This window comes from Rissa tridactyla, chromosome 14 (genome assembly GCF_028500815.1).
Source record: "Rissa tridactyla isolate bRisTri1 chromosome 14, bRisTri1.patW.cur.20221130, whole genome shotgun sequence".
Classification (NCBI taxonomy): domain Eukaryota; kingdom Metazoa; phylum Chordata; class Aves; order Charadriiformes; family Laridae; genus Rissa; species Rissa tridactyla.
This window is the reverse complement of record NC_071479.1, coordinates 13068681-13075592: the sequence shown is the minus strand read 5'-3', so window position 1 is coordinate 13075592 and position 6912 is coordinate 13068681.

The window sequence follows — 6912 nt, the reverse complement described above, 5'->3', positions numbered from 1 at the left end:
GCTAGCCGGTGCAGCGAGCCTACCGCCCCGGGAGCCAGGGCCAGGGCTCAGCCTCCACGTCACCCAGCTGCTCACCGACACCGGGGTGGTGCTCGTGGGGAGCCCAGGTTGTTCAAAACGCGGTTTCTTGCTTAAGATCGAAAGCCCTGGCTAGCATTGGCCAGTTGTAAGAAGAGCGACAAACAGGTGCCTGCTTTGTTCCAAGCAGAGTATAACTTCCCCCTCCCTCCGCCCCCCACCCCCCTCCCCTCCGTCCTGCTGAGGACGGGGATCAGCCCCATGGGCTGCGCGTGGTCGCCCTTCCTCCATGGCGTGTGCTTCCCTTCTGCCCACACACCCTGTCCCTAAGGAAAGGTGAGCCTGTGGCGGCTGCACGGAGCCAGGAGGATGCGACGGTGGCCCCAGGGTTCCACATGCCAGCACACCTCTGCCCCAGGGCCATGGCGCGGGGAGAAGGATCTCGTGCTGGGATCTGCAGCCTCATACCAGGAGCTTGGGGAAGCAGCTCACCGGGTGCTGTGGCCCCACAGCCATGGGGCCGATGGCACGGGGTGTCTGCCAGCCCGCGGTGGCTCCTCGCTGCGATGCCTGCCCTGCTAGGCGCGAGCACCCTGTGGCCGGACATCTCCCTGCCCTCTGCCCCATCACGAGAGGACTCCTGGCGAGGCAGCCGGGAGAAACCGGTGGGGCTTTTCCAAAGAAGCTGCCTATTTCCTGGCTGCCTGGGTGCCGGGGCAACAGGGAGCAGGTCCCCCCCGCCTCGGGCTGGCATCGCACAGATGCTGCCCTGGGAAAAAGGAGAGTGAAAAGGTTTTAGAAAGTAAGGCAAGAACGGAGACTGGTGCTTGGGTTTGATCTTCCTTCCAGGCAAGCATCCTTGCCAGGACGGGGATTATAGCCTTGGATACATTGGGATCCTTCCAGTCCTGGAGAGCTTCAGTGCCTGTAAGAGGAAAAGGTCTGGGCTTAAAGCCGAGGCTCGAGTGCATCGAGGAGCTCCCACCCGCAGGGCTGCTGGCCACTGGCTCAGTGGGAACTGCCCTCAGGCACACTTTGGTTTGCTGCATCTCCTTATTCTTCTCCTCTACCAATGGAAACACGGGTTGGATTTGCAGCCTCATTGCCCACAGACTCAAAAAAAAAAAACAAACCCCAAAATACCTTGTGTGTGTGTGTGTGTGTGCTGTGGACTTGCTTGATGTTGGAGACCGGAGCGGGCACACCCAGCCGTTCCCAACAGGCACTTGCTCCCCGGCCAGCACTGGCCCAGCTCTCACCGTGTCAGCGGCACTCTGCAGGTGGAGGTGTGGGTGGGTGCACCCCGGCCAAAAGCATCCTTCTGGTCCCGCCGGACACATCTCTGCTGGGCTGAGGAACGCAACCCCCCGGCAGGACAGGCTGCTGAGAGGTTTTTCCAGTACCCTGTGCAATTCCGGGACTCCTCCATGCAAGGCAACGGGACACTGAGAGTTGGCACCAGCATTTTGGGAAGCCCAGACGCCCAAGTCCTTTGGTTGGTGCAGGACTCAGCCTGCCTGGAGGTCCCTGGAGAAGAGACGTCTCTGGGCTCCTGGGGTGGCTGACGTGTGCTGGCCTGAGATCTCCAAAAACTGACACTTGATTTCTCAGCTGAGTCCCCAGGGTTGTGTCAGCCAGGTCCTGACTCCAGCGAGAGCTGCAGAGCTCGGCCGTGCTGCACGTGGCCCTGGGGAGCAGGTCACAGCCCCTGCACCCAGCTGTGGGTCCAGTGCTGCTCCCAGGTAGGACTGGGATTGGGATTGGGATTGGGATTGGGATTAGGGTTGGGATTGAGAGCAGGGCTGGGGGACTCCCCCTCCCATGGATGGCAGCACGTGGCCCTGAGAGCCGTCTCAGCCCAGCCCAGGACTGGGGAGGGCATCCCTGCGCTCGTCCCTCGTTCAGGCACTGCTGAAAAGCTGCCCGTGGGGCAGACGGGGGCTGTGCTCCTCCTGGGGACACCTCTGCAGCCTCCCGCCACCCCGAATGTGCTGCTGGCTGCCACAGAGACCATGCTGTTCTCTAAGCAGCCCCTCCTCTACCTGCTGTTCCTTGCCCTGAGTGTCTCTGCAGAGGAACCACAGCACCCGCTGCTCTCCCGTGCTCCCTCCGGAGCAGGTGGGGACCGCTCTGGAGCTCCCATCAGGGCTGAGATCAGTGTTCTGCTCTAGCAGCTCTTGAGCGCATCGTGGGACTGCTCGTGCATTGCTCATGGCTGGCCCACATCGGTGGTTCATCCCAATCCCCAGATTATTGAATGCTCCTGGATGCATCTCCCCTGCACTTGCTGTCGGCCGAGGAGCTTGCAGATGGGAGCAGAAAACCCTGTCCCTAATCCCTCCCTTTGGACCCTGGCCCGTTGCAGCGCCTCCAGGCTCATTCTGTTCTTCCTGTTATTTCCCAAACACATGTGGAGCTGCAGTGCCGCCCACCCGTGGTCCCAGATGTGCCGTCCACCAGTACTCCCAGATGCGCTCGTCCCTGTTGAATGAAGACATTGAGAAGCTCTGAGCACCAGCAAACCCTGCCAGCCCCAGGCACCACCTCCCAGGGCCAGCCAGCGCATCCCTGCTCTTGCTCCAGTTTCTCCACTAATCACTCCTCCAACCCAGGCAGCCCTTGCCCAGGTGGCCTCACCTCAGATGCTTTTGTTGGAAGAGGTGGATTAGAAAAACCTCTCTCCTTTGTCTGGGAAAGCAGCTATCCCGCACTGCTGGGCGAGTAACGCACTTCCCGCCTTCCCGGTTTTGTTCCCCACCTGCCACTTTGTCCCCAGTGAATATTTTGCCTGCACGTGCCCTGGGGTGGGAACCGGCTTTGTTGCCCAGGTGGGACATAGCTGCCACCAGCACCCGTCTTTCCTGGGGATCCTCTCCTCAGAGCTGGGGGAGGAAAGCCCTGTCTCCCCTGTGCCGCTGAGCTGAAGTCAGTGTCCACATCAGCGACGAGGGATGTAGAAATACGTGCAGTGCTGCCTCCAGCTCTGGGGCAAAGGAGAGACACGGAGCTGTTGGAGCGGGGCCAGAGGAGGCCCCGGAGATGCTGGGAGGGCTGGAGCCCCTCTGCTGTGAGGACAGGCTGAGAGAGCTGGGGGGGTTCAGCCTGGAGAAGAGAAGGCTCCGGGGAGAGCTTAGAGCCCCTTCCAGTCCCTAAAGGGGCTCCAGGAAAGCTGGGGAGGGACTTTTTACAAGGGCACGTAGTGATAGGATGAGGGGTAATGGCTTCAAACTGGAAGAGGGGAGATTTAGATATTAGGAAGAAATTTTTCACTATGAGGGTGGTGAGCCCCTGGCCCAGGTTGCCCAGAGAAGCTGTGGCTGCCCCATCCCTGGAGGGGTTCAAGGCCACGTTGGAGGAACCTGGGCTGGTGGGAGGTGTCCCTGCCCAGGGCAGGGGGTGGAACTAGATGATCTTCAAGGTCTCTTCCAACTCAAACCATTCTGTGATTCTATGAGCCTGAAGATGCCTCGGGTGTGCTGGTGGCACATCCTCGTTCAGCTTTACCCGGGAGCAAACTCTCAGTGCTTATCTAGGCCTGGGGGGAGTCAAGGCACCAGCACTGTTGGGAGTTGGGGCTCCCAGTCAGGACCCCCTTTGCCTGTGACATCCACCCGCTCCTCTGGGCCCCGTTACCGTGCCACATCTCGCAGGGACACCTGGTGCTGCCTTGGCTGCCTTGGCCCCGTAGTGGAGGTGACACCCCATACACAGGTGGTAAGCATGCAACATTGGCGTTAAATTGTGGGGATCTTATTGCTGGCTCACAGCAAATCATGGCCCTGCATCTGCTTGATTATATGGTTATTGCAGGTTACTGTAAGTGTCTGGTCATGCCGAGGGTCTTTGTCCCTCCTGCTATCAAAGCAGGCCCTCTAAAATCTCATCTCATGCCTCTGTCCCTGGGGAAGCCCAAGGCAGGATGGACGGGTGGAGGGCAGCCCTACTGAGAAGGACTCGGGGGTACCGGTGGATGAAAAACTGAACAGGAGCAGGCGAAGAGCAGATATGGCACTGGGGACATGAGAACGGTGGGATGCCAGATGTACTGGATAGCCCTTGGAGCGCACGACCCGGAGACCTGGAGTTGCTCTTCCTCTCCCCCTGCCTTGTTGTGCAACATGACAACAAGAAGGAGCGTGTCAGGGTGCAGGGAGGCAGAGGCGGCAGGGTGGCAGAGGCGGCAGGGTGGCAGAGGTGGCAGGGCAGCAGGACAGCCAGGCTGCACCAGGCTGGCTCCCCACGCAGCTGCCTGTGCACCGAACCTGCTCGTTCAGGTAGATCTTGCTTCACAACCCGGACTCCCACAGAGGTCACATCTGTGCCAGCCTTGCACTCCTGGCATCCAAAATCCACATGTCCCCGGTTTCCCACGCAAAGCTACGCTCTCCTTCCCATGGTGTCGGGAGATCCCTCACTCCGTCTTCTGTCATGGAGAAAGCCCTCCCTGCCCCTCGCTTTCTTTTTCCCACTGAATTTGTTCATGCCTGGGGCTCATTTCATGCTCCTTGCCGGGCATTGCCCACCCGGGGTGGCCATTTCAGTGCGGGTGCCTGCTCCTCCCCAGGGACATGGCTGGGCTCTCCCTGTCAGCAGCCGGGGCTGCCTGCACGGCGCGGGGAGAGGCGCTACCACCCTGCCTTGCCCCGCTCTCCTCCCCGGTGGTGCCTCCTGGAAACGGGGCACGGTGAGGAACGGCTGCTCGTGGGAGCCTTCCCTGGCTGGGGCCACCTCACCCTGGCCGGGCCGAGCCCAGGCCAGCGGGGCTGGGGCTCTCCCCTCCTGAACGCACCGTTGCCGGGATATTTCTCTGGCTATACACGGGTCCACGTGGCGGTCATTCCCCTTGCACGGCTGGGAGCATTTCCAGCCCAGTATGTCCCAGCTCTTGGTGCCCCCCAGTTTGCGCTGGAGATTGAGTCTCCTGGGACCCTAGAGATCAGCCAGGGCTGGGCACAGGCTCCCTCAGACCTCAGCTCACCCCCCTGCCCCTTGGGGCCGGGCAGAGGGTGGCAAACGTGACCCTGCGCAGAGGAGGAACAGCCCCTCTTGCAGTGGGAAGGGATGCAAACCCCCTACGGGCAACCCTGGGAACAGGGTGGCCAAGTCTGCCCAAGACCAAGAAGACGCTCACATCTCCACTCAGCTCCCAGGAGGGTCCCACCACGCAGAGTAACCGCCTGCCAGAAAAGGACTTGCTCCAAAGTCCCCCAAAGCAAAATAAGGGTGAGGAGCAAAAAAGGGACCATCCCTCCCCCCACAGGGCTCTCCCAGCCCCGTCTCCACTCACTGCCATTCAGAAAAGAGATTTGTGGTTCCTTTTCATCATGGCCTGAAGACCTCTTACTGCTTGCCTGGGCAAAAAGGCAATCAGGAGGCTTGGCAGCTATTGAGAAAGGGATTAAGTGCAATCCAGAGAAGATCTTCCTGCTTCTGTGTTAATCCCTGTTGTGGCTGCACCGGTGAGGTTGCAGATGCGTGCCTCAGAAACACCGAATGGGTGAGGAGGGTGGCAAGAAGAGTCAGGAACAGGCGGGTATTTCGCCGTGGAAACTTGAGAGGAGCCTTATAGTCAGCGGCGATGCAGGAAGGCAGCGGAAACGATGATCTGCTGATCCTCAGAGACAAGACTGTGGTCTCCTGCGGTATTAGCAGCAGCAGCGAAGGGGAATAATTTTTTCACATAAATCAGCGTATTAATGTCTTGGAGTCGATTGATACAGGTTTTCCAGACGTTAAACACTTAATGGGTTGAAGCGAGGAGGCAGACGCACCCGCAAACGCTCAGAGGCTGGACACAGGGGGCCCGCGGAGAAGCCCTGCCCTGGGCACCGGCTGGGCGAGGGTCACTCTCTTTCCCCTCTTTAGCCATTTTCTTCCCCAGACTCTGCTTCGGTCACTGCTTTGGGGGACGAAACTGGAGCTCGCCCCCAGCAAGACCGCCAGCGGCAGACTCTCCGCGACACAGCGGCACATCGGGGCCAAGGGCCCCCCGGCCCACAAGCCCATGGGGGCAGGAAGCTCTGCGGAAACTCCAGCGCTGGGTTAACGTGTGTTCCGCGAAGGGCAGCCGAGAGCAGCAGGGAATGTGTCTTGCTTCGAAAAAAATTAAGAACTAAGGAGCTGAAGTGTGACCCTCAGCCTGCAACCCAGCTGGGCTGGAAGCCACATCCTCCATCAGCCTCCTCTCCTTGGTGATATCTCTTTGTTTATTATTTTGTTCACTGCTTTATCCCTCTGTGTAAGCAAGCTCAAAACGTCCTTCTCAGAGCCAGGGGCCCAACCTTTCTTGGCTCATTGCTCCGTGTGGAAACGCATTACATTTTTCACTTGTGACCATACTAAAAACAATCTCAATATACATCTGGGCTCCTCAGGGCTGTCACAAACTCCTTGTAATGATTAAAAGCAATAATGTATTTGTAGCTGTTAATCATGGTAGGTGAGATACTTTCTCAGAGCTTTTCTGTCACGCTGGGTGTTCTCACCTCCCACCAAACCCATCCCTGGGCTGAGCCCCGGGGCAGGGGCAATGCCTGGGGGGGTCGGCGGGGGGGAGAGGGGCACAGGATGGGTGCGAGTCCTGGGTCAAGGAAAACGTCTGGTGGCGGAAGAAGGTGGGACTGAGCCCGGGGACAGAGGCTATGCCCGGGGAGGAGGGACAGGTTTGGGCTGAGCCCCGAGGTAACGTCGGTGCCTGACGGGGGGGGCAGCAGGACAAGGCTGACCCTGAGTGAGGGTGATGCCCGGGGGGGCAGGGATGGCACTGAGTCCTGGGTCAAGGACCGTGCCCGGGCGGGGGGGGTGTACATGGGGCTGATCCCGGGACAGGGCGATGCCCGGGGCGGGGGGGCAGGACGGATCCGAGCCCGGGTGAGGGGCAGCCGCGGGTCCCGC